An 8665-nucleotide genomic window follows, 5' to 3' on the forward strand; every position below is an offset into this window, starting at 1 on the left:
CACTCCTACAACCTTCTGCCCTTTGGCCCCCCCACACCCTCTTCTCTCTGACACGAAGGCGTTTACATAAGGGGTTAAAGTTCATACAGATTACAGGATCGCGCCGTCAAGGTAAGTTCTCTCTGGAGTTCTTATAGAAACATATACATATATATATATATAACCAACATCTCAAACTCTACAACCACTAACGCAGGCTGTGTTGCTACCGTCAGGTATAAAAAGCAAGGGCGTGGCATTGCAGACAGATGGGTCAGTTCACTACATGACTGAAGAAAACGATGATATTCCACTACTACGAATCTACTACGAGACATAAGACACTGTCACGTGTTTAAGTAATGCTGTGTATCCACTGCTATTATCCAGTAACGCTGTGTATCCACTGCTGTTACAGACGTTATTCGTAAACAGCTGTTATGTACAGGTTGTCTTTCTTACCAGTCCGCTGGTCTCTTAAAATAAGGGCCATAAAAGTTGTCTTTTTAACTGTCTGTCATTTTGGGCCATAAACCATTGGACACCCCATGTATTGTACCAGTAAGAGGTTCAGGGTCTCTGTGATTCTTTGAGCTTTGGGATTGTCTTGGCGCGCTTCTAGACCCTGAATCTCACTAAAACCGCCTTTTATCACCTTAGAAATATTACCTAAGTGTAACCGTTTCTCTCCCAGGCAGATACTGAGTGACTTATGCATGCTTTTATCACTAGCAGGCTTGATTACTGCACTGCTCTCCTTTCTGGCCTACCTAAGAAAGCCATAAATAAGCAACAGATCATTCAGAAAGCAGCCTAAAGCAGCCTGTCAGTTTTATAATAGATTTTAAGATCCTTTTATTGGTGTTCAAATCACTCAATGGACTAGCGCCTGAATACTTGTCAGACATGCTTTTAATATGCTCCCTCTAGATCCCTCAGTTCCCTCAGGCCCCTCAGGTCCTCTGGCCTCTGGTACACAAAGATAATCTGGCCGATTTTAGCCCGATTTCCCCCCTTCCGACCAAGAACAGCAAACGCCCGATTATCGGATGGCTCTAAAGATTATCCTACAAGATTGTCCAGTGGTGTGAGGTGTGTTAAGAGTCAATTTCTCCTGACAATCTGCTCGGAAAATGGTCGGGGCCGACGATCGTAAACATTAAACGTGTTCAATATTTACGATCAAAAATCCTCTTGTTTGTGGTCAACTCCCGAGTCCGATTGTGACGTGGAATGGAATGGCCAATCAAGAAGCGAGCTGACTGACGCGTCTTCTTCCCCTGTAGCACATGGCTGCCTCTACAGGTCAGTCAGGGTACTACTACCCTGAACACGCGAGATATCTGGCTTGGGGGACGAGACTCCAGACTGTCGGAGGACAGATCTTTATGCATGTGGTCGTATATCGGAGCACATCACACACAATACGATCAAAACTGTTCAATCCATGATTTTTTATCTTCATATGTGGGGTCTCTCTCAGATAAAAAATCTGTTCGGATTTAGAAAACCTTGTGTACCAGGCTTGAGTTGTTCCCTGGGTGAGGCGTTTAGACGGGGAGGCGGCGTTTAGTGTCTCTGGTCCTGGCCTCTGGAACAGCCTGCCAGAGGAGCTGAGGGTGTCACACCTTTAAAATAAATCTTAAGACATGCCTTTTTAGTTTAGCATTCTCTTAATCCATGTTATTTTAATCTACCCTCTTCTACACCCTCTTCCAAACATGTAAATGTCTACTGTGCTACACTTGTGTCTGTTCTACCATGTTGTTACGTTTTGGTATAAAGTTCTAGGCGTGGAATGGTGTTGGACCCATGTGCGGTGCGACTCAGATGAATGGAGGTCGAGACAGGAATAAAATAAATGTTCTCTTTACTGAGATGTACAATGATCATCCATAACAGGACAGTTATACAGGTCAAAAGTAAAGGGGAGCAAACAAGGCTCTGAGCAGCGAGTAAATAATAATAGCGGGTACAAAACAACTTGCGAATCTAGAAAACAAAAGGAGAGCAAACAAGGCTCCATAAACTAACCGCAATATTCACGCAAAACACAAAATAACAAAACGCTATATACAGTCACTATACCTGGAATTAGCGACCAGTAATTAAAGTCCTCCAGGACCGAAAGGACAGAGTCAAATATAGTACACCATATTTTCCATAGGACAAGCAAGGGTTCTCATCACGCATACAAGTATGAACGACTGACAAGGAAACAGGGAAATGGGACACACCTAAGTAACACATACAAACACACACAGGTGACAATAATCATACAATTAGTCCAGGGGAATGTAATGCTCTACATAACCAGCAGGAGGCATTGGGGAGTCATCCTAGCTGACCCCCCTCGTAACACCATGGGCCCTATTCATAGCTTTCAGTCACGTGGTTTCTTCCCTAGCAACCACCAACCTGACGGGCAAAAAGTATCATAGCAACATCGCTCAACATGGCGATTTACCGGCTGCCTACTATTTAGACCACCTCACCCATGAAGAACTATCAAGATACACGACGGTGATAGGAGTGGAGGATCGACTCCATTCAAAAACGTTTGGATTCCATGTCTTCTCCTCTATCCGGACACGTTGGAATTATTTTCCTAACCCCCGGAGAATCAAAGTTATTAACCCGCAAAAGGTGCGTCCTTGACCGGCTTTCTCCGTGAATAACACCGGTTATGGAGGTGGTACTAACACAAGACTATTATTGCTAAATTCACCATCAGTATACGGTCATTTTGAGCCCTTAACCACCTCGCTGACACCCCGAGAAGATATACTTTTAATACGAAACTCGATCAACCGGGCGTTCGGGAGTTCTACCGCTGCTGGACGGAACTCCCGCTGATAGCGGGTCGAGGGGATATTTCTACCCGGGAATTCGCTCCTTGCTGTGTCCACGGTGATAGGAGTGGAGGATCGACTCCATTCAAAAACTTTTCGATTCCATGTCTTCTCCTCTATCCGGACACGTTGGAATTATTTTCCTAACCCCCGGAGAATCAAAGTTATTAACCCGCAAAAGGTGCGTCCTTGACCGGCTTTCTCCGTGAATAACACCGGTTATGGAGGTGGTACTAACACAAGACTATTATTGCTAAATTCACCATCAGTATACGGTCATTTTGAGCCCTTAACCACCTCGCTGACACCCCGAGAAGATATACTTTTAATACGAAACTCGATCAACCGGGCGTTCGGGAGTTCTACCGCTGCTGGACGGAACTCCCGCTGACAGAGGGTCGAGGGGATATTTCTACCCGGGAATTCGCTCCTTGCTGTGTCCACGGTGATAGGAGTGAGTAGGGTCCATCTGCGCGCATCAAATCCATCACCCGGAAATGTGTTATGCAAATATGCAGGCGCGGTATGATGACGTATGGTACATCACATTTCCGGGTGATGGATTTGATGCGTGCAGAAGGATACACTAGGAGTAAACCATGAATCGCCTTACTACGGCCTTACTACGGTGAAAACTACGGAAAAAACTAATATGTAGAGTACAGTCCTATCAATTGTTCGAAAAGGAGTAGGAAGAAGCCTGTCCTACCCCTGTTTATACTTAACAATTATGCTTACATTATATAATCCAATTAATTAATACATATATTTCAGTATCATCCGTTCTAATACTTTTTCATTAAAAATAATTTAAACCTTTTTTTAAATAGAGCAATATTTCTGCTTTCCTTCATATTTTCTTCATATTTTTGACATTAGGAACAAGTTATTAGTGTGATCACGATATCCGACCTCATGTACAATCCTCATAGCTTTTTTCTGTAGTGTAATCAATGGGTTTAAAGTGCTTTTATATTCATTTCCCCATATCTCCACACAGTAACTCAAATAGGGTAAGACAAGACAACAATATAGAGTATACAACATCCTCTGTTCCAGAATATGTTTTGCCCTGCACAATACTGCAATACTCCTTGATACTTTGGATCTAACGTATCTTATATGAGATTTCCAACATAATTTTCTGGGCTTAAAGTGCAGACTCTCAGCTTTAGGTTAAGGGTATTCACATCCAAATTGAAGGAAGGGTTTATGAATTATAGCTCTTATGTATAATAACCAAAAGTAATTAGACAATTGACTCAAAAGCTGTTTCATGGGCCAGTGTGGGCTATTTATTCCTTCATTATTTCTTTATCAATTAAGCAGGTAAAAGGTCTGAGTTGATTCCAAGTGTGGCATTTGCATTTGGAGGCTGTTGCTGTATACGCACAACATGCAGTCAACAGAGCTCTCAATGCAACTGAAACAGGCCATCCTTAGGCTGTAAAATGCACTTCAATTACATCTGGATTGTTTCATTTCAAATCCTTTGTGGTGGCATACAGAGACAAAATTATGGAAATTGTGTCACTGTCCAAATACTTCCAGACCTAACTGTATATAAATAAAAGAATGTCAATGACCCCAGGTGTGGGACTTTATTAGGTCAAACAGGTTTGAGGGGTCAGGCAAAGGACTTGGTGGAGTCAGGCAAGGGTCAGGCGATCATCGTTGTAATCCATGGAGCAGGGCAGGAACCGTGGTGCAAGGTGCTGGGCTGGAGGTGTCCATGGTGCTGAGTGCACACTGATGAGCTAAATAAAACATTCTATTTCTGATGTCAACAGCACTAGGGCTCCTTCACAAAACCCTTACTGGAATCTTCATACACTCTGTGAATTAGTCTTTACTTTCTGATGAGTCAACAGCAATAACCCCATCCAGTGCGACATGTAGATAGCATATATTTAGAATATGTAAAATGCAAACACCAGAAATGCAAGAAAGTTTATGAGGTATACCAAATGGAATTAATAACAAGTGTTACAACCCTTCTGTCTAGAGTAAAATAAGGGCCTAACAGGGTAGAGTGCAGAATGTACAGGTGTGTTGCAACACAAATGCCCAAAAAAAGTGTACAAGGGATCAAATCAATTCAAGCTTTATTTGTATAGCGCATCTCACAAGATACGACTCAATGTGCTTCAATCAAGACATCATTGCTGATTGCACTTTAGCCCAAGTGCTCTTTCAACATTGTCTCTATGGTCTTTCAGCTTCCTTTTCTTCTCACATTTTCGACCATATAATGGTGAGACAGCTGCTTCTCACTGTTGAGACAAAATGTTATAAAGAAGTGATTAATAATTAATTTAAGAAACTCACATTCATCAGTGGTTGCAAACTGTCATGGAATTTGTATTAGCACTCTCCTCATGTTTCCAAAATGCATTGCAAATGCAATGCACTAACAAGTCATTGGTCACTCTTCGTTGGTGTTGGACTTGTTGAGCCCTTTCCTAAAATAATAATACAGTGCTTAACCATGTTACAATGAAAAGGTGCAGTTAAGTACTGAATGAGTCACTTTCTTTCCTTGATCATTCTACCTCAAGTGTCCTGATAGAAAGTGTGGTTTCACTTTCCAGGCTTCTGACATCTTTGTCCCTGGTAACAGGATACACACATAAGCATGACTATGTGTACAGCTGTGAATGGTGGATAGTATGTTTGTATGCAATAAACTTCATTCACACTAACCAATTCTTTAGGAGGAAAGCTGTAAGGCCTCTTGAAGTATGTGTGGTCCTCGTCAGTGTCCAGTGGCATCTGTACAGAGTCCACCATTATTGCCAGTATGTTTTACATGAAAGGGTTAACTACTTCAAAAAGAGATCCAGGCTGGATTCAGAATGACACAGTACCACTAAACATATTGCATGTGCCATAAAGTTGCATGGAGTATGTGTTTTAGGAGCAGTAGCCCATTCAGAAACAGGCACACGGTCATAGATACTTGTGAGAGATGCACTGACCATGGTGTTGCTTGCATGACTCCTTTTAACACTTGAATAGGTCCTGAATACAGGTGGGACACTGTCGTGAAGGGTCGCTCTGCCTTCCTCACTAAAGTGAGCAAACTTCCTTCCATATCTGAAATTAACACACATTATCTTCACCGGAAGGTTGAATTGTAGGGCCAGGTGTTACCCCAAAGTCCTCTTGATAATAAATGTACAAATACAATTATTATTTTTGTAGCACTGCAGCATACCCTTCCAGCCCAATGTTTTCCACCAGGACAATACACCACCACCTTCTCAGGAGAGACATGTCATCCTAAAGAAAGAGCAGTTACTCAATTTGCATTCAAAGTCTTATAGCATATTGATATAATGGGTTCTTGTTTTCTTAATACTTACAATGCTGAAGTCAAAGGTAGCCTCCATGGCGAAATACCAGGCATACTGTAATGAGAAAAGACACAAAGACAAGATTACCATGTGACAGCTTATAACTCAGTGAGAAGGTAGTCACACACATCCAATGAAATGTACATGGCTGATAACTCCATAGGAAAGTGATATGAGAGGTCTGCACACATGAATGTTCCTTAATACCTTTTATTGCACACCTTTTTATTTGCAAATGCACAAACTGAATGTTGGTCAGGTCTAAGTGGTGGTCAGTCATTGTTACATACATTTACACATTTTTTTGATGGTTTTAAGGAACAATCAAGTGTGCCATATCACTTGGTGGCATTACCATAACTCACCATTATCATGAAGACACCACAGTCATTGCCACTGGTCTGCCAGAAAAGTTAGTTAGAGAATAGTAGGTAATTATGACTATAGCTATAATATGATAGTAACATTCAAACAATACCTCCAAATCCAGACCAGTCTTCTCTGTCCAGGATCCCGCAACAATTTTCTCAGCAACACCCCTGGGCAACCAAGAATAAAACTAAGTCAAACAAAGAAGTACACACCTCCTACAGGAGAGAAAAAAGGAACAACATTCGTACCACTGCTGCTTCAGAACCACTTCACACCATGCAAGTCGGTCGATCATGCTTATTTGCAAAAGTTCAATGAGGAGGATTTCTCTGTGTCTCTCTTTCCTTGTATTGGAAATGTGTCTATTTAAGTCCACTCCAGCTTTCGGGAAGCCAATCCTTTCTGAATGTTGGACAAACAATCAGTACATAATGCATGCATTGCCACAATGCCTCCTGATTGAACACAAGTCTTTAGAAATGGCAGTAACATTAGACAGGTCAGGGGACCGCCAGGACACACATCATAGGCAGGTCAGGGGACCGCCAGGACAAACATCATAGGCAGGTCAGGGGAACGTGACCGCCAGGACACACATCATAGGCAGGTCAGGGGACCGCCAGGACAAACATCATAGGCAGGTCAGGGGACCGCCAGGACAAAGTTCATAGGCAGGTCAGGGGAACGTGACCGCCAGGCAGGTCAGGGGAACGTGACTGCCAGAGCAAAAAATATTTGGGGCAACCTTAATAGTGTTCTGTAGGCTTCAGAGGTGAATCCCCTTGGAGTTTTGAAATACTGCGAATCTAGAAAGAAAATTTCTTTCTGGTGTGGCCTCATTACCTACAGGGAATAACGCATTCTGGACAATAAGCAAAAAGGACACTTTGGGGGTAATACAATAGACACAAACTCACAAGCAAATGGCATATGAAGATTAAAGCTGAGAAATGCTCAACTACATTGTATGTCTTTATAATCTACTACTGTGGATGTCATATGTTGCATATAAAGTTATGCTCTGTATATATATATATATGGGTATAGTACACTTACACACAGGACAAAGTGGCCTGGAACCCACAGTGGAAGGATAAGGGCATCCTTCTGATCAGCATGTTCCTGTTCAAAACCATGTACTGCATTTATCATTTTTATCCAACACTTAACTGGGGTGTGCATGATTATGAATTACATGATAATTTGATGAAGTCCTTTCTCAGACATGTAGTGTTTTTTTTGGCTTAGTTTTAGGTATTTAGGACCAACACAGCTAATGTGCTGATGTCCCATGAAGGGCATGCCAATTGTAATGCTGGATACAATGTTGTCTACATAGCTGTTTATCTTATTCAAATACCGGCTCAATCATTTGACTTACTGGGAAATGGCTCATGGGATCACAGTTGTGGGAATGGACCCACGTTGAGGTTACATGAAGGTCAGCAATGAAAACCGCCTTTCCCTGTAGAATTCAAGTGCATCTAAAATTAGTCAATGCTAGAAAATGGTACGTAAAACATATGGCTGGGTTCCAGCTATCTATTAAAATCACAACAAGGCATATAAGCCACAACATTACCTTTTCATCCAGGCACTTCAACAATCAACTATCCTTAGTATAAACATTTCCTGCATAAATGATTTGAAAAAAACATACCTTCATAGTAGCCATTTGGTCAATCAGCCTGAGGCAAGCGTTTCCTACCTGGTTTCCTACCTACCTACACATGCAACAACCTAAATAATAAATACATATATGAAAACTATAACATGTTCATTAATAATATTTCGAAATTCTCACCTGAGCTGCATTTGCCATTGTACTTGTAATTCTTCTTCTTCGTCGTCTGTATTGTATTGTAGCGAACGGAGATTGGTAGTCCTCTGTATCGAATTGTAGCGAACTATCTTCAAAATCTCGCGGATTCTCGCGGTTTCTTTTACCGACGCGCTTACGATGACGTGGTCCAACACATTTCCGGGTGATGGATTTGATGCGCGCAGATGTGGAGGATCGACTCCATTCAAAAACGTTTCGATTCCCTGGCTTCTCCTCTTTCCGGACACGTTGGAATTATTTTCCTAACCCACGGGAAATCAAAG

At 42.0% G+C, this 8665-nt stretch overlaps 2 long non-coding RNA genes across 3 annotated transcripts; both read right to left on the minus strand.

Moving 5' to 3' along the window:
* Positions 1-4967: 4967 nt before the first annotated feature.
* LOC308165835 lies at positions 4968-6664 on the minus strand. Of its 2 annotated transcripts, XR_013937679.1 has the most exons (4): positions 6553-6585; positions 5810-6241; positions 5535-5603; positions 4968-5104 (listed from the first exon to the last, which is right to left on the minus strand). It is a non-coding gene; the product is annotated as an uncharacterized lncRNA (long non-coding RNA). The 2 variants fall into 2 exon arrangements; XR_013937678.1 differs by having other exon boundaries at positions 5810-6664.
* A 15-nt stretch (positions 6665-6679) lies between these two features.
* Positions 6680-8447, minus strand: LOC308165836. Its single transcript, XR_013937680.1, has 3 exons — positions 8364-8447; positions 7941-8024; positions 6680-6726 (listed from the first exon to the last, which is right to left on the minus strand). It is a non-coding gene; the product is annotated as an uncharacterized lncRNA (long non-coding RNA).
* Positions 8448-8665: the final 218 nt, after the last annotated feature.

The sequence above is a fragment of the Nansenia antarctica genome (genome assembly GCF_963989245.1).
Source record: "Nansenia antarctica genome assembly, chromosome: 10".
In the NCBI taxonomy this organism is placed as follows: domain Eukaryota; kingdom Metazoa; phylum Chordata; class Actinopteri; order Argentiniformes; family Microstomatidae; genus Nansenia; species Nansenia antarctica.